The 25920-nt window shown below is 46.7% G+C and overlaps 1 long non-coding RNA gene across 3 annotated transcripts; it reads left to right on the top strand.

The window, feature by feature from the left end:
* On the top strand, positions 1–22286 carry LOC140419328 (uncharacterized). Of its 3 annotated transcripts, none has more exons than XR_011945709.1 (4): positions 1–116; positions 655–712; positions 21032–21184; positions 21355–22286. It is a non-coding gene; the product is annotated as an uncharacterized lncRNA (long non-coding RNA). The 3 variants fall into 3 exon arrangements; XR_011945707.1 differs by lacking the exon at positions 21032–21184 and adding an exon at positions 1255–1346; XR_011945708.1 differs by lacking the exon at positions 21032–21184.
* Positions 22287–25920: the final 3634 nt, after the last annotated feature.

The following is a 25920-nucleotide window of genomic DNA, read 5'->3' as shown; positions in this document are numbered from 1 at the left end:
CGCCATCTTGTGGCGGTGATTCTCTATCCGGGTCTTCAGTGAAGGACAATGAGCTGGAGCTGAGGTTGAAAAGTGTTCAGAGGAAGGTCTGAAATCAGATTTACAGCCAGATATCTGTAAGAACCACAAAGTTCACATTTATTATGTTTGCCAAATGAAATCACAATGCTGCAAACACTCAGTTCTGAAGAACAATCAGATTGGTTTGGAAATGTTAACTCTCTCTCTCTCTCTTCACAGAAGCTGCCAAACCTGCTGAGGATTTCCACAACTTTCTGTTTTCACTTCACATTTCCAGCTTCCGCAGAGTTTTACTCAAATTATTATGTTTTTGAAATACTGTTACATAACCAGTTAAGAGTAAAGCAATTGTCACCATTTAAATGTCCAAATCAGTGATATTTATTTGTTTAACTGAGACTGGGCTGTTCAGGAGCAATGTCAGAAATCACTTCACAAAATATAGTGAAATCTGGAATTCTGTTCAGATTCTGTCAATAGAAACTATAAAAACTGAGATTGATTGAAGTTTGTGAGACAAGAGTATTAATGGTTATAGAATCAAGGGAGATGGATGGATTGAAAAACAGATCAGGCATCTGCAAACTGGAGCTTAATGTCTGAGGTTCAACTGATTCTGGTTTTGTTTTGAAGGTGGTGTCGGTTTCCTGTCCTGTCGATTATCTCCAGACCTGCGGGTAATTTGCCGGAGGTGAGATCATAATTTTTATTTGCGTCATTTGTAGGCTTACATTAACACTGCAGTGATTAACTATGATGAACACAAATTGATTTCTCTTGATTTTTATTCAGAATTTAATTTCTTATAACAAGGTTGGAGTTTATGAACACCATAATAACAATCTTTATTATTGTCACAAGTAGGCTTATATTAAAACTGCAATGAAGTTACTGTGAAAATCCCCTAGTTGCCACACTCCGGCACCTGTTTGGGTAAATTGGAGTAAAATTCAGAATGTCCAGTTCAACTTACAAATCACCTCACGTCTTTCGGGACTTGTGGGAGACCCACGCAGACATGGGGAGAACGTGCAGACTCTGCACAGTGACCTAAGTGGGAATCAAACCCAAGTCCCTGGTGATGTGAAGCAACAGTGCTAACAACTGGGTTACAGTGAAGGGGAAGAGGGTTGGTGCAGTGACACATCCTTGTCTGATCCCAGTCTTCACTGAGATAGTGTCTGGGGTATTTCCATTGATGAGGATCATGGATTGTGTGTCCTCATTGTGCAGGCGGAGGATGGTGGCCAATTTCTGAGGACAGCCAAATTTGAAGAACATACTGAAAAAAACATCACTTTGACGGCGTAAAGCATTTTTGTGAGGTCAGAAAAGACAAAGAACTGCGATTGCTGCTGTTTCGTATATTTTTCTTGTGTTTGTCAAATAGTGTCGATCATGTCTTTGGTGCCTCGTGAAGGGAGATAACCTAACTGTGACTCTGGAAGGAGCTCTTTGGCCACGAAGAGGAGATCATTGAGGAGGATCCTGGCAATGATCTTCTCTGTGGCAGACAGCAGGGAGTCGCCTGTTCAGTTACCACAATCAGACTTGTCTCTCTTGAATATAGTCACAGTGTCACTGAGATCCCCGGCATGCATCCTTCTTCCCAGGTGAAGAATATGAGATTGTGTAGCTATGCCAGGAGTGTAACCCCGCCATGCTTCAGAATTTCAGCAGGAATCCATTCTGCTCCAGAGGCCGTGGTGTTTTTCAGCTGTTGAATGGCTTTTTCACTCCGCTCCAGATCGGGGTACCACGGGGACTGGGCCGGACAGGATACTGTGGAATGGACTTGAGGACGTTAAAGCCAAATACAGAGTCTCGGTCGAGGGGTTCTTCAGAATGTTCCCTCCAGTGAGCACTGACTGACACTCTGTCCTTGATGAGTTCCCCTCCACACTTTGCTCTCAGTGGGGTGGGGCCATTGACTGCTTAGGTCATCAATTGTATTGGCAGCGCTGATGAAACCGTGCATGCCATTGCTTTCCATGAACTGTTGGCTATCCCTCACTCTTTCTACCCTCAAACGGCTTCAGAAACTTGGAAAGCCTAGAGCAGGCACCTCAAAAGCACTGGAGCAGTACTCCCAGCAGTGCCTTCACAAGATGCTCCAAATCCAGGGGCAAGGAGGGCGATCCAACAGAGAAAACTGGGAGTGGGGGAAAGAAAGTCGGGGGCAGAGGTGAGTGTAGTGGCCATCACTAAGGAGAAGGTGATGCGGACGCTGAAAGGTCTGAAGATGGATAAATCACCCAGACCGGATGGACTACACTCCAGGGTACCGAAGGAGATAACTGCGGAGGTTGTGGAGCCATTGGTGGTGATCCTTCAGGATTCACTGGAGTCAAGGGGCTCCCAGGGGACAGGGAAGTGACTAATGTCACACCCCAGTTTAAGAAAGGAAAGAGATAGAAGATGGGAAATTATCAGCCGGTTAGTCTGACTTTGGTTGTTGATAAGATTTTAGAGTCCATTATTACGGAGTTCTTGGAAGTGCATCGTGAAATAGGACTGAGTCAGCACGGCTTCATCAAGGGGAGGTCATGCTTGACAAATCTGTTAGAATTCTTTGAGGAGGTAAAAAGGAAGTTAGGCAAAGGAGAGCCAGTGGATATGATCCATTTGGGTTTCCAGGAGGCCTTTGACGAGGTGCCGTACAACAGGCTGCTAAATAAGATAAGAGCCCATGGTGTTCGGGGCAAGGTACTGGAATGGTTAGAGGATTAGTTGACAGGCGGAGATAAAGGGGTCTATTTCAGGATGGCAGCCGGGGACTATTGGTGTTCCACAGGGGTCAGTGTTGGGGCCACAACTATTCAATACATTAACGGTCTGGAAGAAGGAACAGAGGGCACTGTTGCTAAGCTTTCAGATGATAGAAAGATGTGTAGAGGGACAGGTAGTGTTGAGGAAGCGGGGAGGCTGCAGAAGGACTTGGACAGGTTAGGAGAGTGAGCAAAGATGTGGCAGATGTATTAGAATATGGAAAAGTGTGAGGTTATGCACTTTGGAAGGAAGAATCGAGGCGACTATTTTCTAAATGGGGAACGGCTTCTTGTTAGGTGAATTGGACATTCTGAATTCTCCCTCTGTGTCCCCGAACAGGCGCCGGACTGTGGTGACGAGGAGATTTTCACAGGAACTTCATTGCAGGGTTAATGTAAGCCTACTTGCTACACTAATAAAGATTATCATTATTATTATTAGCTAGTGTACTGTGTGCAGTTCTGGTCGCCACATTACAGGAAGGATGTGATTGCACTGGAGGGTGTGAAGAGGCGATTCACGAGGATGTTGCCTGGGATGGAACATTTAAGTTATGAAGCGAGGTTGGATAGGCGTGGGTTATTTTCATTGGAGCAGAGAAGACTGAGAGGCGACCTGATTGAGGTGTACAAGATTATGAGGGCCATGGACAGGGTGGGTAGGGAGCAGCTGTTCCCCTCAGTTGAAGGGTCAGTCACAAGTGGACACAAGTTCATGGTGAGGGGCAGGGGGTTTTGAGGAAAAACCTTTTCACCCAGAGGGTGGGGACAATCTGGAATGCGCTGCCTGGGAGGGTGGTAGAGGTGGATTGCCTCACATCCTTTAAAAAGTACCTGGATGAAGACTGGCACGTCATAACATTCAAGCCTATGGATCAACTGCTGGCAAATGGGGTTAGGTAGGTAGGTCAGGTGTTTTTCGTGTGTCAGTGTTGGATTTGGATTTTGTTTATTGTCACGTGTATCGAGGTACAGTGAAAAGTATTTTTCTGCGAGCAGCTCAACAGATCATTAAGTACATGAAAAGAAAAGGAAATAAAAGAAAATACATAATAGGGCAACACAAGGTACACAATGTAACTAGATAAACACCGGCATCGGGTGAAGCATACAGGGGTGTAGTTAATCAGGTCAGTCCATAAGAGGGTCATTTAGGAGTCTGGTAACAGCGGGTAAGAAGCTGTTTTTGAGTCTGTTCGTGCGTGTTCTCAGACCTTTGTATCTCCTGCCCAATGGAAGAAGTTGGAAGATTGAGTAAGCCGGGTGGCAGGGGTCTTTGATTATGCTGCCCACTTTCCCCAGGCAGCGGGAGGTGTAGATGGAGTCAATGGATGGGAGGCAGCTTTGTGTGATGGACTGGGCTGTGTTCACGACTCTCTGAAGTTTCTTATGGTCTTGGGCCGAAAAGTTGCCATACCAAACTGTGATGCAGCCAGATAGGATCTGTAAAAGTTGGTATGAGTTAATGTGGACATGCCGAATTTCCTTAGTTTCTTGAGGAAATATAGGCACTGCTGTGCTTTCCTGGTGGTAGCGTCGATGTGGGTGGACCAGGATGATTTTAGGAGATGTGTACCCCAAGGAATTTGAAACTGCTAACCATCTCCACCTCGGCCCCGTTGATACTGACAGGGGTGTGTACAGTACTTTGCTTCCTGAAGTCAATGACCAGCTCTTTAGTTTTGCTGGCATTGAGGGATAGATTGTTGTCGCTGCACCACTCCACTAGGTTCTCTATCTCCCTCCTGGATTCTGACTCGTGCAGACTTGATGGGCGAAAGGCCTCTTCACTGTTGCTGTTGATACAATGTTAGGTGGCATTGTAGACAGTCCAGACGATGGCATAAAATTGCAAGGAGATATTGACAGACCAGGTGAATGGGCAAATTTGTGACAGATGGAGTTCAATGTAATCAAGTGTGAGGTTATCCGTTTTGAGCCAAAAAAGAATAGAACAGAGGACTTTCTAAATGGAAAGAGATTGAGTACAGTGGATGTCGAAGGTGCACAGATCCTTAAAATGCCATGGATAAGTGCAGAAAATAATCAAAAAGGAACGCTAGCATTTATATCTAGAGGATTGGAGTATAAAGTCACAGAGGTTATGCTGCAGTTAAACAAAACCCTGGTAAGACCCCACTTGGAGAACTGTGAGCCATTCTGGGCACCACACCTTCGGGAGGATATTGTGGCCTTGGAGGGAGTGCAGTATACGTTTACTAAAACGATACGCCACGATACCTGGACTACAGGGGTTAGGTTACGATGAGAGATTATTGATTGATTAATTTTATTTATTGTCACATGTACCGGGGTACAGTGAAAAATATTGTTCTGTGTACAGTCCATAAAGATTGTTCCATACGTGAAAAAAAACATAGGGCCTACATAAATGCACAGGCAAGGGGTGAGCATACAGAGTGCATTACTACTCAGTAGAGAAGATGTGTGAAGAGATCAGTTCAGTCCATAAGAGGATCATTCAGGAGTCTGGTAACAACGGGGAAGAAACCGTTCTTGAACCTGTTAGTGCGTGTTCTCAGACTTTTCTCTGATGGGAGAAGTTGGAAGAGAGAATTACCCAGATGGGAGTGGTCTTTGATTATGCTGCCCACATTCCCAAGGCAGAGGCAGGTGTAAACAGAGTCAGTGGATGGGAGGCAGGTTCGTGTGATGGTCTGGGCTGTGTTCACGATTCTCTGTAGGTTCTTAAAATCTTGGACCAAGCAGTTGCCATACCAGGCTGTGATGCAGCCAGATAGGATGCTTTCTATGGTGCATCTGTAAAAGTTGGGAAGAGTTAATGTGGACATGCTGAATTTCCTTAGTTTCCTGAGAAAGTAGAGACACTGTTGTGCTTTCCTGGTCGTAGAGTCGGCGTGGGTGGTCCAGGACAGATTTTTGGTGATGTGCACACCTAGGAATTTGAAGCTGTCAACCATTTCCACCTCGCACCATTGATGCAGACAGGGGTGTGTACGATACTTTGCTTCCTGAAGTCAATGATCAGCTCTTTAGTTTTGTTGACATTGAGGGAGAGATTGTTGTTGCTACGCCACTCCACTTGGTTCTCTATGTCCCTCCTGTAGGTATTGAAGATGTCGAGGGATATGGGGATAGTGTGGGAAAACGGTGCTGAGGTAGATCAGCCAATGATCCCATTGAATAGTTCAGCAGGCTCGATGGGCCGAATGGCCAACTGCAGCTCATATTTGTTGCGATCTCCTGGTCAGGAAGCTGTGAGCTTGGATTTGTCAATCAGCTTGAATCAGCACCTTCAGGAGAATAGAGAGGGTGAATATTAGATACAGCAGAGTGAGAATGGAGGGATTGTGTGGGATGGAGATTTACAGTTTTCGGGGAATAAGAGAGGAAAAAATGTGACATAGAAACTAGAATTGTCTGTTCTAAGTTTCTATCCTATACTGACAGTGATGAGTTTTGTAAATTGTTTTTACAGGATATTAGATGAGAAGGAATTACAGACAGAAATCTCAATAGTCAAGTCTCGATCTGACAGTCACTCCCTTCCCTGGAACCTCAATATCTCCCGCCTTTGAATCTAGAAGGAGAAATGTTTTCCCGAACTGTCCGCTAAAGATTTAAAACATCAGTGTGATTGGAAAAGCACCGAGACCCACACAACACACACCCGAGTGAGAGTGTTCCAGTGAACTGACTGTGGAAAGAGCTTTAACTAGTTACACAGCCTGAAAAAACATCACACCATTCACAGCGAGGAGAGACCCTACCCGTATTCTGAACTGATTGTCGAACCTGGAGAGACAGGAGGAGACCCAAAACATGGAGAAACCGTGGAAATGTGGGGACTGTGGGAAGGGATTCAGAGTCCCATCGAAGCTGGAGATTCATCGACGCAGTCACACTGGGGAGAGGCCGTTCACCTGCACTCAGTGTGAGAACAGATTTACTCGGTTATCCACCCTGCAGAGACACCAGCTAATTCACACTGGGGAGAGGCCATTCACCTGCTCTCAGTGTGGGGTGGGATTCAGTAATTTATCCAACCTGAGGTCACACCAGCGTGTTCACACTGGGGAGAGGCCATTCACCTGCTCTCAGTGTGGGGTGGGATTCAGTAATTTATCCAACCTGAAGAGACACCAGCGAGTTCACACTGGGGAGAGGCCATTCACCTGCTCTCAGTGTGGGAAAGGATTCATTGATTCATCCACCCTGCAGTCACATCAGCGAATTCACACTAGCGAGAAGCCATTCACCTGCTCCCAGTGTGGGAAGGGATTCACTCAGTTATCCACCCTGCGGAGACACCAGCGAGTTCACACTGGGGAGAGGCCATTCATCTGTTCTCAGTGTGGGAAAGGATTTCCTCATTTATCCAACCTGCAGCGACACCAGCGAGTTCACACTGGGGAGAGGCCATTCACCTGCCCTCAGTGTGGGAAAGGATTTACTCAGTTACCCAACCTGCAGAGACACCAGCGTGTTCACACTGGGGAGACGCCGTCCACCTCTCACTGTGAGACGGGATTGCATGTTTCATCGCATCTGCTGTGACACCAGCAATTTCACAATCGATTCCAGAGGTTGGATTCTGCTGTTATTGTTTCTGCTCTACATCCAGGACTGTGTTTTGTTCATTCTGACAGGTGGTCAGTGAGGATGGTCGGAGGGTTTCTTTCTGCTGGACTGGCCGGTCTCACCACTTTGCCTCCAGTGGGCTGATGCTCTTTGAGCCTTGTTGCTAATCCCTGGCTTCAAATGGCACAGGGATCACAGAGTGAAAGGGTGTTTGGAAGTTTGAAGATATTTATTTCCCACTTCACCTTGGAACAACCCCACCCCCACCCAAAACGTGCCACATTGCCATGGAAATGGGTCCTGGTGGTTACATTTGTTTTGTTTAATTGATCTGGATATACCCAGCGATCCAGGTCACTGTCCGTGTGGAGTTTGTACATTCTCCCAGTGTCTGAGTGGGTCTCGCCCCGAAACCCGGGGTAGGTGAATTGGCCACCGTAAATTGCTTCTTAATTGGAAAAAAAGAATTGGGTATTCTACATTTAAAAAACAAAATCTCCGGGTGTTACTCACTTTTCTGGGTGTTACTGACACAAGAAAACTATCCGGGTTTGAGGGACAAGTTGTCTGAGGTGGACTGGGAAACTGGTGGGAGACAGGGAACAGCTAATATTTTAGGAATTATTACATATTTACCAGGGGGTCGGTTAGCTCAGTTGGCTGGACGGCTGGTTCGTGATACAGCGCGAGGCCAACAGCGCGGTTCGACTCCCACACCGGTTGAGGTTAGCCATGAAAGCCCGGCCTTATCAACATTACTCCTCGCCTGAGGTGTGGTGACCCTCAGGTTAAATCACCGCCAGTCAGCTCGCTCGCTCTCTCTCACTTTCTCTCTCAAAGGAGAAAAACAGCCTGTGGTCCTCTGGTTTTTTGTGATTTTTATTTCACAAAAATACACCAAATCTAGGTTTTATTAAGGAACAAAATTCCAACAGGAAAAGTGATTCAAACGTGGCAAACAAGAAAAGTTAAATGTTTGATTGATTTGATTTATTGTCGCATGCTTGGTCTGCTTTAAAAGCCAGCGATTTAGCCCAGTGTGCTAAACCAGCCCCTGTTTGGCCACTTTGGGGATAAAGGTCGACGTTCCAAAGGACTTCCTTGCTGGCCAAGTACTGAAGACTCTCGAGGCCGAGTTCCAAGGAAATTACTGTCAAAGAAGGAGCCAGGAAGGGTTACGCTTCCACAGACTGATCACCTGCATGAAGTTGTAAACGTCAATGTCTTCAAGTCGTTCAGTAAACCTTTTTCTTTTAATGAACATTTGAAATTTACTCTCCAGAGAATTCTGCTTTTGCTTTAATTGATTAAAAACGTGACTGAAACAGTGAAACAAAGTGAATTTATTAAATGGTATGTTGGGGGTGGCTGAGATCAATTAAGTTATAGATAAGATCAGATAACATCAATCTTCGATTTTAAAACTTGCATTTCTGTAGCGCCTTTCACAATCACAGGACATCCCAAAGTGCTTTACAGCCAATCGAGTACTTTTGAAGGGTAGTAACTGGTGTGATGTAGAAAAAACAGCAGCAAATTTATACACAGCAAGATCCCACAAATAGCAATGTGATAATGAGCAGATGATCTGATTTTAGTGATGTTGATTGAGGGATAAATATTTGCCAGGACACCGGGGATCACCCCCCCCCCCCCCCCCCCCCCCCAACTCCTCTTCACAATAGTGGACACGGGAACTTTTACAGGACCTGAGAGGGGCAGACAGGGTTTCAGTTGAACATCTTATTTGCAAGAAGGAACCTCTGACAGTGCAGCATTCCCTCAGTGCTGGCACAAGGAATATTGGATGTCATTTTTGTCCTCGGGGGCCCCTGGACTGGGATTTAATCCCACAACCTTCTGATTCAGGGTGAGAGGGCTACCCACTGAGCCATGGTTGACACAATAGACAATACAAAGTTAGAAAGGGAAAGTTACATCAGTCACTCGGAGCAAACGAGAAACACTTCTCTTACAATACATATACAGGGAAGAGGCTGCAATGAAATCTGTCCCTTTTAACCTGCATAAAGGCAGGAGGCTCAGATGCACACGCTGAAGGAGGAGTCTGGCCCATCATTCCTCCTGCTTTCTCTTTGAAAAGACTAATTCATCTAACTGCTCTGCTCTTCCCCACAGCCCTGCAAATTATTCCCTTTCAAGTATTTATGTTTGGAAAGATACCATTGAATCTGCTTTCAGGCAGATCAGAACAACTCGCTTCAAAATATTAAAATAAAATCTCCCTCATGGATAAGGCTGGCAGGGCTGAAAGGCAGAGGTTGGTAGATTTAATGTTGGAGGTGGATCGGCAGTAATCCACGGCCCCTAAGGCAGAGTTTTTGGCAGAGAGAAAGATGTACAAATGATGTTTGAGTTTGAATCGACGGGGAATGCGGTGAGCCAGCTTTACAGTTTGCGAGGAGCATTTTATGAGTACGGGGATAAAGCCAGTTGATTATTGGCTCACCAATTGAGACGGCAGGCAGCCACACAGGGAACAGCTCAGGTTAAAGATGAGGGGGGAGAGCTGGTTACTGCCCCGGATAAGATTAATGGAGCTTTTGAGGTTATTCATTGAGGGCTATACAAGTTTGAACCACTGGAGGATGGCTCGGAGACGGGGCAATGTTTAGATGGATTGGACTTCCCAGTGATAGAGAGAGTGATGAGCAATGGGGTTGGAGGAAGTTATTGTCTGTATTCGTTCCTAGCAATCGGGGAAAGCCCTGGGGCCAGATGGTTTTCCGGTGGAATTGTACAAACCGTTCGCGGCCTTGTTGGTGCTGTACTTACTGGGAATGTTCAATGACTCTGCTGAGGGGGGTGCTGCTGGCCACAAAGAAGTTGGGCCTGATTTCTCTCATCCCTGGAAAAGGACAAAGATCCCCTTGAGTGTGGGTCTTATCGACTTATTTCAGTGTAAAATACTGATGTGAAAACACCAGCTAAGATTCTGGCAAAATGTTTGGAGGAGTGCACACCAGAAGTGATCTCTGAGGACCAGACAGGGTTTGTCAGGGGCCACAGTTATCGTCCAACATCAGGAGGCTTTTGAATGTGGTCATGTCGCCCCCTATGGAGCAGGTGCCAGAGGTAACCATCTCCATGGATGTGGAGAAGGCCTTTGACCGTGTGGAGGGCAGCTACTTCTTCGAGGTCTGGGCGATTTGGGTTTGGTCGCACTTTTATTTCCTGGGTGAAACTGCGATATAATTCCTATGGCTAATGTCCAGACCAATGCTGTGAGCTCGGGATATTTTTGACTACACGGGTACGAGACAGGGATGCCTGCTGTCTCCACTATTGTTTGCGCGAGCGATTGAACGGTTGGCCATTGCGCTTAGATCGTCAGTGAAATGGAAAGGATTGAGAGGGGGAGGAACATAGAGTGCCCCTTTATGCAGACGATTAGTTGTACGTTTCTGATCCTCTCTCAGGTATGGGAAATATGATGAAACTGTTGAAAAGAATTGGACATTAAACTGTGGGTAATATTCGATTCTGTGACCAATATTTAGTTAAACACGGATCTGAATAAGGAAACGTTGCAGCCACATGTGAAGTTTAAATGTCTCGTTGTGTCAGGATGAACCAGCATTTGAGGAATATGAAATCTCTGGAGTGTTGGTCTCCAAGTGCCTTATTGAACACAGGAGAATGAGCTCGAATTGGAGCAGAGATAAGCGTGAGTGAGCATCGTAAACTGCTATTGTATCGGGGTGTTCTGGGTCTTCGAGTTTTAACCCTGCAGTTAATTGTCAGGGATGCAGTACAATAAACTCTGAACAAATGTGTGTGTGAGAAGTATCTGAAGCACCAGGAACCAGCGGAAACAGCAGAGCTGAATGTTTTCCAGTGCAGCCACAGTACTGTACTTATTCCAGCTTCCAAGTCCACCTGAGAACCAACCTCCTGGCTATTCATCTACAAGAAGCTTCAGAGCCTCATGAGAATTATTTGTTTCTAAAAACCCTTCACTCCAACTAAATGATCAGCTCAACAAGAAGACAACAGGCCTGCAGCGATATAAAGATTGCAGTCTACATTCCATTTTCATCATTCCAGCTTCAACTTGATCTGTACCTAATTTCTGTGTATGTGCCAGTGAGTGTGAAAGAGACAAGAGACTGAGATGTTCAAACATCCAGGGAAATAGTGTGATAATAAATAACCTTTCTTTTAAAAATCACCAGTAAGCCTGCTGCTGAAATGTATTTTAAATAAAGAAAGATCACCCAGAGGGTAAGAAAATATCACACAAACATCCTGATAATGGACTGGAAAGGACCACGAATTGTAATCAAATGCTGTCTCACCCTCTTCAGGTTGCTATACAGAGGCTGCAGCCTCACACTGAATGTCTACGTGATCCAGAGACACCTCCATGCCACAAACATCAGCTTCAGCCCAGGCGTGGGTGAAACTTTTTAAAAACCAGTTGCATGCTGTTGTTTGACCGGCACTAGGACCCGGCTGGGATCAGAAACCTTCAGGCTCCGCCCACTAGCTGTAGCATCACCAAGACGCTAGCGCATGCGCTCTGCTTCCCCAAGATGGCGGCTGTGAACCAGGGCCTGGTCCCGGGAGAGAGCTGACCGGCGGTGATGTGACCTGAGGATCACCGCACCTCAGGCAAGGGGCCAGGTTGGGAAGGCGGTGCCTTCAGGAATAACTGGGAAGGTGATGTTTGGTCAGTTGCTGCAGTCTGTGTAGTGAAGGTGCTGTCACAGTGGTGTGAGGTGAGGAAGTACAGGATTATCACCCAGCAATGATCAATTAAGGGGAATGTAAATCCAGCTCAGGCTGCTTTCAGATTGGAAAGGGAGCTAAGGTGTGTCCTCCGAGCTGGTGAATGTTGGGGCTTTGGCAGTTTCTCTGTAAAGTCATTCCCTCCCTCCCTCTACCAGCTCTATCTTTAGAGTCATAGAGTTTTACAGCACGGAAAGAGACCCTTCATCCCATTCATAATAATCTTTATTATTGTCATAAGTACGCTTACATAAACACTGCCAGTTATTGTGAAAATCCCGTAGTCGCCACACTCCGGCACCTGTTCAGGTACTCCGGGAGAATTCAGAATGTCCAATTCACGAACAAGCTCGTCTTTCGGGACTTGTGGGAGGAAACCGTCTCACCCGGAGGAAACCCACATAGACACGGGGAGAACGTGCAGACTCCGCACAGACAGTGGCCTAAGCTGGGAATCGAACCCAGGTCCTTGCTGCTGTGAAGCAGCAGTGCTAACCACTGTGCTACCATGCCGCCCATAAGATTATTAGATTACTAGGTCTGGATGAATTGTTTCCCAGGATGCTGTGGAAGGCGAGGGAGAGAATGCAGCGGCTCTGACCCAAAGTTTTAATTCCTCTCTGGCCACGAGGGGAATTGCCGGGGACTCGAGAACAGCTAATGTGGTCCCACTGTTTAAGAAGGTTGTAGAGATAAGCCAGGGAACTGCAGACCAGTGAGTCTCACGTCACTGCTAGGGAAACTATTGGAGAAAATTCTGATGGACTCTATCTCCACTTGGAGAGGTTTGATCAGGATAGTCAGCATGACTTTGTCAGAGGGAGGTCATGCCTAACAAATTTGATTGAATTTTTTGGGCATGTGACCAGGTGTGCAGATGGGGGTAGTGCAGTTGATGTAGTTTACATGGATTTCAGCAAAGCCTTTGACAAGATCCCACATGAGAGACATGAAATTGATCAGGTGGATTCAAAATTGACTTAGATGTAGGAGACAGAGGGTGACGACTGCTTTAGTGACTGGAAGCCAGTGACCAGTGGCATACCACAGGGATCTGTGCTGGGTCCCCTATTATTCAGCATTGATACAAACAACATGGACGACTATGTGGGGGGGGGGTAGGATCAGTGCTTTGTGGATGACACACAGATTGGCCGGGTGGTTAACAGTGAGGTCGAGTGTCTTGGGTTACAGGAAGATATTGACGGGTTGGTCAAATGGGCGGATCAGTGGCAAATTAAACTTAACCCTAAAAAGTGTGAGGTGACACATTTTGGAAGGGGTAATGTGACAACAAAGTATTCAATGAACAGCGTGACACTGGGATGTTCTGAGGAACAAAGGGACCTTGATTTGTTTGTCCAAAGATCTGTGAACGTGGAAGGGCAGGTTAATGGGGTGGTGAAAATGACATATGGGACATTACTGTGAGCAGTTCTGGTCACCACATTAGAGGAAGGATATGATTGAACTGGTGGTGCAGAGGAGATTCACCAGGATGTTGCCTGGGATGGAACATTTGAGTTATGAAGAGATGTTGGATAGAACAAACAAAGAACAAATAAATGTACAGCACAGGAACAGGCCCTTCTAACTTCCCACGCCTGTGCTGGCCATGCTGCCCATCTAACTTAAAACCTTCTACTCTCCCGTGGTCCATATTACGTTATTCCCATCCTATTCATGTATTTATCAAGATGCCCCTTAAACGTCACTTGCTTCCACCACCACCTCCGGCAGTGAGTTCCAGGCACCCACTACCCTCTGTGTCAAAAAGTTTCCCTTGCACATCTCCTCTAAACTTTGCCCCTCGCAACTTAAACCTCTGCTTCCTAGCAATTGACTCTTCCACCCCTGGGAAAAAGCTTCTGACTATCCACTCTATGCCCCTCATAATTTTGTAGATATCTATCAGGTTGCCCCTCAACCTCTGTCGTTCCAGTGAGAACAAACCGAGTTTATCCAACCCCTCCTCATAGTTAATGCCCTCCATAATAGGCAACATCCTGGTAAACCTCTTCTGTACCCTCTCCAAAGCCTCCACAACCTTCTGGAAGTATGTGTGGCGACCAGAATTGAACACTATATTCCAAGTGTGGCCTAACTAAGGTTCTATGCAGCTGCTACATGACTTGCCAATTTTTAGACTCAATGCCCTGGCCGATGAAGGCAAGCATGCCGTATGGCTTCTTGACTACCTTCTCCACCTGCGTTGTCACTTTCAATGACCTGTGGACCTGTACACCCAGATCTCTCTGCCTGTCAATACTCAAAAGGGTTCTGCCATTTGTTGTATATTTCCACCTGTATTAGACCTTCCAAAATGCATTACCTCACATTGTCTGGTTTAAACTCAATCTGCCATCTCTCCACCCAAGTCTCCAACCGATCTATATCCTGCTGTATCCTCTGACAGTCCTCATCGCTATCTGCAATTCCATCAACAATTGTGTGATCTGCAAACTTACTAATCAGACCGGTTCCATTTTGCTCCAAATAATTTATATATGCTACAAACAGCAAAGGTCCCAGCACTGATCCCTGCAAAACACCACAAATTACAACCATCCATTCAGAAAAGCACCCTTCCACTGCTACCCTCTGTCTTCTATGACCGAGCCAGTCCTGTATCCATCTTGCCATCTCTGATCCTGTACAACTTCACCTTCTCTCCCAGTCTGCCATGATGGACCTTGTCAAAGGCCTCACTGAAGTCCATGTAGACAACATCCACTGCCCGATCTTCATCAATCTTCTTCGTCACTTCCTCGAAAAACCCGATCAAGTTAGTGACACACGACCTCCCCTTCACAAACCATTCTGCCTCTCGCTAATACATCCACTTGCTTCCAAATGGGAGCAAATCCTGTCTCGAAGAATTCTCTCCAATAATTTCCCTACCACTGACGTAAGGCTCACTGGCTTGTAATTTTCTGGATTATCCTTTAGGCTTGGGTTGTTTCCATTGGAGCTGAGAAGATTGGGGGTGGGGGGAGGGAAATCTGATGGAGGTGTGCAAGATTATTAGGGCTGTACAAAATTATTAGGGGCTTGGACAGGGTGGATAGGGAGCAGCTGTTCCCCTCTGTTGAAGGTCAGTCAGAAGGGGAGATGAGCTCATGGTGAAGGGCAGAAGGTTTCGGGGGGTTCGGAGTTAAAAGCCTTTTTACCCAGAGGGTGGTGATGATTTGGAATGCACTGCCTGGGAGGGTGGTAGAAGCGGGTTGCCTCACATTTTTAAAACAGTACCTGGATGAACACCTGGCACATCAAAACATTCAAGTTCGGTGGCATCGCAGACAGCCTAGATGATGGCATAGAATTGCAAGAAGATATTGACAGACTCGGTGAATGGGCAAATTTGTGGCAAATGGAATTCAATGTAAGCAAGTGTGAGGTTATACATTTTGGACCAAAAGCGAATGGAACAGAGCACTTTCTAAATGGAAAGAGGTTCGGTCCAGTGGATGTCGAAGAGACTGGGGGGTTCAGGTGCATAGATCTGTTGTGGGAAAAATAACCCGCAGAAACTAGACTGTAGACTATTCAGTGAGAGAAATGCTTTATTAAATGACAGAGCTCTGGGAGAAGCCCTATACCCTCAGACAGGGAGTCGCCGACTTCTCCTCGATTGTGTTTGGGACTTAGCCTTTATACACATGAGTAAACAAAGTTGACAGTTGATCATGAGTCAGTTCGTTAGGCAGATGCGTTAGTCATTTTGCAATAGGAAACAGCAAGAAATCGAGGCCAACTTCTGCTAATTTACTTAGCAGTTACTATGACAGACACTGCGTTGCAACATCAGGTATGGGCAGTTGCCTTTTTACTGAACATCTGCCTTCATCGCGGTTTGTGGTTGGAACTCTTTGTATGATAGCAGTTGAACAACGGAGAAGTATGATAATAACTTATAACTCAAAGGTCAGTTTGTTGTGCAAATGTCTTTTGCGTAAGTCAGCACATTTAATGTCTTTAAACAGAGTCCATTTTATATCAGGCGGCATCCATTTTGTATTTTCAAAGTCTGTTCGGAATTCTACCTCTTCAGATCCTTAAAATGCCACAAACAAGTGCAGAAATTAATAAAAAAGGCTAATGAAATGCTGGCATTTATATCTGGAGGATTGGAGATTGGACAAGTTATGCTGCAGTTGGACAAAACCCTGGGAAGACCCCGCTTGGGGGCTGTAAACAGTTCTGGGCACAACACCGTTGGAAGGATATTTTACGCTTGGAGGGAATGCAACACAGGTTCAATCAAACAATACCCCACTATATCTGGATTACAGGGGTTAAATTACCAGGAGAGATGACACAAATTAGGCCTGTTTTCGCAAGAATTTAGAAGGTTAAATATCTCTTAAGATATTAACAGGGAAAGACAGGGTCGATGAAGATAAACTATTTCCACTGGTTGGAGATTCTAAAGCTGGGGATCATTGTCTAAAAATCAGGGCTGGACCGTTCAGGAGAGATGTTAGGAAGAACTTCATACACGGATGGGAGAGGTTTGGAACTCTCTCCCACAAACAGCAGGTGAAGCTGGATCAGTTGTTAACATAGATACATAGAAGATAGGAGGAGGCCTTTTGGCCCTTCGAGCCTGCTCCACCATTCATCACGATCATGGCTGATCATCCAACATAAGTTTAAATCTGAGGTAGAGTTTTGTTGAGCAAAGATATTCAGAGATATGGAGTTAGGTCACAGATCAGCCTGATCTCACTAAATAGCAGGACAGACTTGAGGGGCTGAATGGCCTACTCCTGTCCCTATGGGTATTCCTGTGATTCGGAAATTCCGACAACACCATGACAGGGAAAGAGTCCGGATTAGAACCTGAGTTAGTCCGAACTGCAAACCATCCCTCCAGATCCTTGCCCTTCATGGATTTAATGAAGGTCAAGGCAATAATTGGATTATTGAAAGACTTGACAGAGTTGTTGGATACCATTTTTCGGGAGCAGGATAAAGCCTGACGGAATTCACTCCCCACAGCCTTGAGCTGCCTTTGACCTTCATCGACGTCGCGACGCTTCGTTTGTGTTGCTGCCGAAAAGTCCCGAATCCTCACTCCCTCCTGGAGCCGGACGCCACCTCACCGTAACCGTCTCCGGGACCTTCTGCCGATCTTTCAAGTTGTGGAAGTGAATGACAACAGGCCTGGGATGAAAACTATCCCTCAGCCTGAGAGACAGGATATGATGCACTCTTTCTAATTTGGAACACTCAGGCTTCACATCCAGCTGAGAAAACGTGGCAGCCGGTCCCCGAAGAACCTAACGGGAGCCTTACCCTCCACACCTTCTGACAGGCTGACGACTCGAATGTTCGTTCTCCGACCCTCGGTCCTCCAGGACCTCCGCCAGCCACTCGGCTGGTTTTCAAAGGGTTGAATTCTTGCCTCTGTCGAAGAGGCATCTTGCTGAACGTTCAGGATTCTCTCCTCCGGATCATCGAGCCTCTTCACAGCGTTTTGCAACTGGGCCTCATGAGCTCACAGATATTGAGTCAGCACACTCCGCCTCTGGTCAGTAACACGGACAATGTCAGCAGTTATCATTTTCGCCGCCTGCCAGAGCCCCAGAGTCGAGACACCTCCTGAGGATCAGGCCACCATGCTGAAAAGGTGGCTCCACCCCGCTGAATCCACCTGCGCTGTTTTATCACTGATTTATTCACTTTTTCCGGCATAATCCTACCAGACCAAACTCTGACGTCTTCCAGGGACATGATGACAAATATGAATTCAAGGAATAGGGAGACGAGTGGCGGGCTCTCCGGATAATCGACAGATTATAGGTGAGTGGCACCAGAACCTGTGGAAAACCAGCTACTCCCGCACCTGTATCACATCCCCCCCCCCCCCCCCCCCCCCCCCCCCCCCCCCCCCCCCCCAGATTGATAGGTTTCCAGACATTGAAGATGTTGGGGGATATGGGGATAGTGTGGGAAAATGATGCTGAGATAGATCGGCCAAACATCCCATTGAATGGTTCAGGTTCGATGGGCCGAATGGCCGACTGCAGCTCATATTTGTTGTGATCTGGACAGGAAGCAGTGAGCTTGGATCTGTAAATCAACATGAATCAGCACCTTCAGGAGAATTAGGACGGTGAATATTAGATACAGCAGAGTGAGAATGGAGGGAGAGTGTGTGGGATGGAGATTTACAGCTTTCGGGGAATAAGAGAGGAAAACATGTTCCATCGGAACTAGAATTATCTGTTCTGAATTTCTAACCTGTACTGACAGTGATGAATTTTGTAAATTGTTTTTACAGGATATTAGACGAGGAGGAATTACAGACAAAAATCTCAAACGTCACGTCGCGATCTGACAGTCACTTCCTTCCTTGGAACCTGAATGTTATCGGGCTTTCAATCTAGAAGGAGAAATCTTTACCCAAACTGTCAGCTAAACATTTCAACCATCAGTCTGACTGGAAAAGCACCGAGACCCACACAAGACACGCCCGAGTGAGAGTGTTCCAGTGAACTAACTGTGGAAAGAGCTTTAACCAGTTACTCAGCCTCAAAAACATAACGGCATTCAGAGCGGGGAGAGACCGTACCCTTGTTGTGGACAAGGCCCAGCCTGGAGAGACGTGGGAGACCCAAAACATGGAGAAACCGTGGAAATGTGGGGCCTGTGGGAAGGGATTCAGAATCCCATCTCAGCTGGAGATTCATCGACGCAGTCACACCGGGGAGAGGCCATTCACCTGCTCAAAGTGTGGGAAGGGATTTACTCAGTTCTCCAGCCTGCAGGCACACCAGCGAGTTCACACTGGGGAGAAGCCACTCACCTGCTCTCGGTGTGGGAAAGGATTTACTCGGTTATCTACGCTGCAGACACACCAGCGAGTTCACACCGGGGAGAGATCATTCACCTGCTCCCAGTGTGGGAAGGGATTTACTCAGTTATCCAATCTGCAGAGACACCAGCGAGTTCACACTGAGGAGAGGCCATTCACCTGCTCTCAGTGTTGGAAAGGATTTACTCAATTATCTCACCTGCAGAGACACCAGCGAGTTCACACTGGGGAGAGGCCATTCACCTGCTCTCTGTGTGGGAAAGGATTTACTCGAGTATCCAACCTGCAGTCACACCAGCGAGTTCACACTGGAGAGAGGCCGTTCACCTGCTCTCTGTGTGGGAAAGGATTTGCTGAAGTATCCACCCTGCGGAGACACCAGCGAGTTCACACTGGGGAGAGGCCATTCACCTGCTCTCAGTGTGGGAAGGGATTCACTCAGTTATCTCACCTGCGGACACACCAGCGAGGCCACACTGGGGAGACGCCGTCCACCTCTCAATGTGAGACGGGATTGCATGTTTCATCGGACCTGCTGTGACGCCAACAATTTCACAATCGATTACAGGGGTTGGATTCTGTTGTTATTGTTTCCGCTCTACACCCAGGACTGCATTTTGTTCATTCTGACAGGTGGTCAGTGGGGATGGTCGGAGGGTTTCTTTCTGCTGGACTGACCGGTCTCACCACTTTGCCTCCAGTGGGCTGATGATCTTTGAGCCTTGTTGCTAATACCTGGCTTCAAATTGCACAAGGATCACAGAGTGAAAGGGTGTTTGGAAGTTTGAAGATATTTAGTTGCCATTTCTGTTTGGAACCCCGCAAAGCATGCCACGTTACCATGGAGATGGGCCCTGGTGGTTACATGGTTCTTTTGTTTAAGTTATCTGTACGTTCCTCACAGAAGAAAACTATCCGGGTACGAGGGGCAAGTTGTCTGAGGTGGACTGGGAAACTGATTGGTACAAGGAATACCTAATATTTAAGGAATTATTACATATTTATCAGAGGGTCGGTTAGCTCAGTTGGCTGGACGGCTGGTTTGTGATGCAGAGCAAAGCCAATAGTGAAGATTCAACTCCCGTTCTGGCTGAGTTTATTCATGAAGGCCCCGCCTTCTCAACCAGGCCCCTCGCCTGGTTGAGGACAGTGCGGAAGGATGTTTCGGAGCCATGAGGTCATGTTGCAGCTGTACAAAACTCTGGTGCAGCCACATTTGGAGTATAGCGTGCAATTCTGGTCGCCGCATTATAGGAAGGATGTGGAAGCATTGGAAAGGGTGCAGAGGAGATTTACCAGAATGTTGCCTGGTATGGAGGGAAGATCTTATGAGGAAAGGCTGGGCACCAAACCTCAGGAAAGATATATTGGATTGAATTGGATAGGGTGGACAGCGAGAGCCTTTTTCCTCGGATGGTGATGTCTCGCACGAGGGGACATAGCTTTAAATTGAGGGGAGATAGATATAAGTCAGATGTCAGAGGTAGATTCTTTACTCAGAGAGTAGTAAGGGTGTGGAATGCCCTGCCTGCAACAGTTGTGGACTCGCCAACACTAAGGGCATTCAAATGGTCATTGGATAGACATATGGGCGATAAGGGAATAGTGTAGATGGGCTTTAGAGTGGTTTCACAGGTCGGCGCAACATCGAGGGCCGAAGAGCCTGTACTGCGCTGAAATGTTCTATGTTCTATGAGGTGTGCTGACCCTCAGGTTAAATCATCTCCAGTCAGCTCTCTCTCTGTCAAAGGGGAGAGCAGCTTATGGTCCTCTGGGATTTTTGCGACTTTTATTTCACATATATACAACAAATATAGATTCCTTTAAGGAACAAAAATCCAACAGGAAAAGTGATGTAACCGTGGCTAACAAGAAAAGTTAAAGATTCCATGAGATCCATTAGAATTCAGCAAAGGAGGATCAAGAAACTGATGAGAGCAAACTGGCGAGAAACATAAAAACTGACTGGAAAAGCTTCTCCAGGAATGTGAAAAGGAAAAGATTAGCAAAGACCAATGTGGGTCCATTCCAGGCAGAGACAGGAGAGTTTATAATGGGGAGCAAGGAAATGGCAGATAAACTAAACAATGTGTGTCTGTCTTCACAGAGGAAGATGCAGAAATTGTCCCCAAAACACCAGAGAACCAAGGGACTGGCAGAGATTAGTATTGGTGAAAAAGTAGCACTGGAGAAATTAATGGGGTTGAAAGTGAATAAATCCCCAAAAGCTGATGATCCACATCCCAGAGAGTTGAACGAGGTGGCTGTAGAAATCTCTATTCCTCATTCTAAATTCTCCTGACTCTATCTGGAACGGACAAACCTTTTGTCTGAGCAAAATGTTTCCTTTTTATGTAGCCACAGAAGCTTTTACAGTCCATTTTTATGTATTTTGCCAGTTCACATTCTATTCTCCCTTTTTTCCCTCAGTGTCTTGGTCGAAGAACGGAAGTAAATCCTCGGGAATGAATGATCACTTTGGACAGGTCCTGAGACAATTAAGTTTCAACTTCCAGGACAGAGTAACTATAATCTTGGAGTGTGATTGTAGGTTATGTAAAAGGGCAAAGTTCTAATTTAAAGTTTAATGTGTAGGTTTCTGAGTTTAAGTAGCTTCTAGTTTGTTTGTTTGTTGTATTAAAAGTCACGTCATGTGATCCTTTAATTTGTTGACTGGGAATTTGATTTTTTCCAAGAAGTTGCTGACCTTTACGAAGATCCGAATCCACAGGTTTTGTATTCCTATTTGAGCCTCGGGCACCTTTCAGTCTCTATTGCTCGTGTCAATGACAGCCAGGTGATGGAGCTGAGGGCAGAATTTAGCTGAGAATAACGGGGCTTGTTCCCCAGGTGGGAAACTGCCATGGGCGTCGCTAATAGGGGCTGATTTAGCACCGGGCTAAAGAGCTGGCTTTTAAAGCAAACCAGGGCAGGCCAGCAGCACGGTTCAATTCCCGTACCAGCCTCCCCGAACAGGCATCGGAATGTGGCGACTAGGGGCTTTTCACAGTAACTTCATTTGAAGCTACTGCTATTATGTGACAATAAACGATTTTCATTTCATTTTTCATAATAGAGACAGGAAGGTGCTGGAAGACTGACTGAGAACTGCACCTCCAACCAATCAGGGTTCAGGGGAGGGTGACCGGGGCTGACGGTGATGCGACCCCCAGGGTCCAGTGCCCCGTGTCCAAAGCAGGGAGTCACGAGAACAGGGTACAGAGAAGCCGAAGGGGAACCATTTGGGACCCAGAACATTGTGAACATCCTGTTACTCTGGTTGTCTTTGATCCTCAAGTAATTTTCTGTTTTTTTTTTTAACCATGTTTCTGTTTCATCAATAAACTTATAACAGGAAAATATTTGAATTTGTTGGACTTTTCCTGAATAAATTTATTCACTTTTGGGAAAGTGGGTGAGAGAGATTGACAAGCTCTTTAACAGAAAGTGAGTCCCTCTAAGGTAATTGGCAAAGGAGCCAGAGGGGTAGAGGAGATTTGAATTTTCTTTGACAGTGTTTGAAAATGGAGTTCAGGAAGTCAATCGTGACTGACTAATTTATCAAGGTTCTCTGAGGAAGTAACAAGGGATGTCAATAAAGGGGAACCTGTAGATGTACTTTATCTGGATTTCCAGAAGGTATTTCCCAAGGTGCCACATCAAAGGTTATTACACAAAATAAAAGCAGCAAATGAGCTGGTGTGGGGATGGACACAGGTGACGTTGTGGAGATTCAAATATCTGGTATTAGTGATGGTGTGGATATGGGGTCAGAAACTCAACTTGGGGTCAAATCTTGGGGTCACGGTGGCACAGTGGGTTAGCACTGCGGCCTCACGGCGACGAGGTCCCAGGTTCGATCCCGGTTCTGGGTCACTGTCCGTGTGGAGTTTGCATATTCTCCCCGTGTTTGTGTGGGTTTAGGGTCTGGTTTAGCTCAGGACTAAATCGCTGGCTTTGAACGCAGACCAAGGCAGGCCAGCAGCACGGTTCAATTCCCGTACCAGCCTCCCCGAACAGACTAGGGGCTTTTCACAGTAACGTCATTCGAAGCTTACTTGTGACAATAAGCAATTTCATTTTTCATTTCAATCTGATATGGAGATTGTGCAGAGTGTGGTTCAGCCTCAGACAGTTCCCAGGGAGAGGGATGGACTCGGGAGTTAGGGAATGGAATTTCTAATGGTGACTGAAGACAACGGCTTTGGTCTTCCTGATTTTTAATTGGAGGAAAACCTTTCATCTGGATTTCGGCGGCAGCGGTGCGCAGGGGCCTTCTTGGAGGTGAGTAGTGAATTTAAAACCACTTACCTTTACAGGAGCAGCCCTTTGGATTTCGGCGGCAGCGGTGCGCAGGGGCCTTCTGGGAGGTGAGTAGTTAGTTTAAAAACCTTACCTTTACAGGAGCAGCCCATTGGATTTCGGCGGCAGCGGTGCGCAGGGGCCTTCTTGGAGGTGAGTAGTGAATTTAAAACCACTTACCTTTACAGGAGCAGCCCTTTGGATTTCGGCGGCAGCGGTGCGCAGGGGCCTTCTGGGAGGTGAGGAGTTAGTTTAAAAAGCCTTGCCTGGTACCGTGTCTGTTCTTCTTTTCAGTTTTATTTGTTTTTATATAAGGCGGGAACCGGAAGTTCGACCTCTGGCAAGTGCCCCCCCCCCAACCAATAAATTCTGGTGGAGAGGAAACCCGAGACACTACACGTGTAGTGTCTCCCACCCGCCCTCCTCCTCTAACCTAATAATAAGACCCATTGGTGTAAGGTAAGTGCCATATTATATTATTAGCATTGTGCAGGTCAAGGATCGGTGGTGGAGGAGCAGTCTCTGTCAGCGAGAGAACCTGAGAACATCTCAGACACTCAGAAGGCAAGTAAGTGATTTTTACTTTTATACCTTTTTTCAAATTGTGTGTGTCGGGGGGGAAATTGAAGCGACATCACAGAAAAGCTGTGACCTGAGTGGCTGGTTGGGATTCTAACCTAAATTTAAAAAATATTTGAGTATTTGGGAACTAATTAAACATAATAACTTAATTATAATTTAGAGGATATCTAAGCCAGAGATCGGAGAGTATTATAGTTAGCTATCGCATTTCTATTAGAAATCTAGTGCTAGGAAACAGATAGTTGACAGTAACTTTGCAATTTAAAAAAAAAAAAAGAGACAAATTTTAATTTTAATTAATTGACGCAATGTCAGTTAGAGGGGTGCTGTGCTCTGACTGTGAGATGTGGCAGGTCCGGGAGGCTTCCAGCGTCCCGGGTGGCTTCATCTGCAGAAAGTGCACCCAACTGGAGCTCCTCACAGACCGCATGGTTCGGTTGGAGCAGCAATTGGATGCACTTAGGAGCATGCAGGTGGTGGAAAGCGTCATAGATCGCAGTTATGTAAATGTGGTCACACCCAAGGTGCAGGCAGAGAAATGGGTGACCACCAGACAGGGCAGGCAGTCCGTGCAGGAATCCCCTGTGGTTGTCCCCCTCTCGAACAGATATACCCCTTTGGATACTGTCGGGGGGGATAGCCTATCAGGGGAAAACAGCAGCAGCCAGAGCAGTGGCACCACGGCTGGCTCTGATGTTCAGAAGGGAGGGTCAAAGCGCAGAAGAGTAATAGTAATAGGGGACTCTATAGTCAGGGGCACAGATAGGCGCTTCTGTGGACGTGAAAGAGACTCCAGGATGGTATGTTGCCTCCCTGGTGCCAGGGTCCAGGATGTCTCCGAACGGGTAGAGGGAATCCTGAAGGGGGAGGGCAAACAGGCAGAGGTCGTTGTACATATTGGTACTAACGACATAGGCAGGAAGGGGCATGAGGTCCTGCAGCAGGAGTTCAGGGAGCTAGGCAGAAAGTTAAAGGACAGGACCTCGAGGGTTGTAATCTCGGGATTACTCCCTGTGCCACGTGCCAGTGAGGCTAGAAATAGGAAGATAGAGCAGACAAACACGTGGCTAAACAGCTGGTGTAGGAGGGAGGGTTTCCGTTTTCTGGACCACTGGGAGCTCTTCCGGGGCAGGTGTGACCTGTATAAGATGGACGGGTTACATCTAAACCGGAGAGGCATAAATATCCTGGCCGCGAGGTTTGCTAGTGTCACACGGGAGGGTTTAAACTAGTATGGCAGGGGGGTGGGTACGGGAGCAATAGGTCAGAAGGTGAGAGCATTGAGGGAGAACTAGGGAATAGGGACAGTGTGGCTCTGAGGCAGAGCAGACGGGGAAAAGTTGCTGAACACAGCGGGTCTGGTGGCCTGAAGTGCATATGTTTTAATGCAAGGAGCATTACGGGTAAGGCAGATGAACTTAGAGCTTGGATTACTACTTGGAACTATGATGTTATTGCCATTACAGAGACCTGGTTGAGGGAAGGGCAGGATTGGCAGCTAAACGTTCCAGGATTTAGATGTTTCAGGCGGGATAGAGGAGGATGTAAAAGGGGAGGCGGAGTTGCGCTACTTGTTCGGGAGAATATCACAGCTATACTGCGAGAGGACACCTCAGAGGGCAGTGAGGCTATATGGGTAGAGATCAGGAATAAGAAGGGTGCAGTCACAATGTTGGGGGTATACTACAGGCCTCCCAACAGCCAGCGGGAGATAGAGGAGCAGATAGGTAGACAGATTTTGGAAAAGAGTAAAAACAACAGGGTTGTGGTGATGGGAGACTTCAACTTCCCCAATATTGACTGGGACTCACTTCGTGCCAGGGGCTTAGACGGGGCGGAGTTTGTAAGGAGCATCCAGGAGGGCTTCTTAAAACAATATGTAAACAGTCCAACTAGGGAAGGGGCGGTACTGGACCTGGTATTGGGGAATGAGCCCGGCCAGGTGGTAGATGTTTCAGTAGGGGAGCATTTCGGTAACAGTGACCACAATTCAGTAAGTTTTAAAGTACTGGTGGACAAGGATAAGAGTGGTCCGAGGATGAATGTGCTAAATTGGGGGAAGGCTAATTATGACAATATTAGGCGGGAACTGAAGAACATAGATTGGGGGCG

Source organism: Scyliorhinus torazame, chromosome 5 (genome assembly GCF_047496885.1).
Source record: "Scyliorhinus torazame isolate Kashiwa2021f chromosome 5, sScyTor2.1, whole genome shotgun sequence".
NCBI classification, from domain to species: domain Eukaryota; kingdom Metazoa; phylum Chordata; class Chondrichthyes; order Carcharhiniformes; family Scyliorhinidae; genus Scyliorhinus; species Scyliorhinus torazame.
Note: the sequence above shows the minus strand (reverse complement) of the source record. Positions and strands in the feature narration are given on the sequence as shown.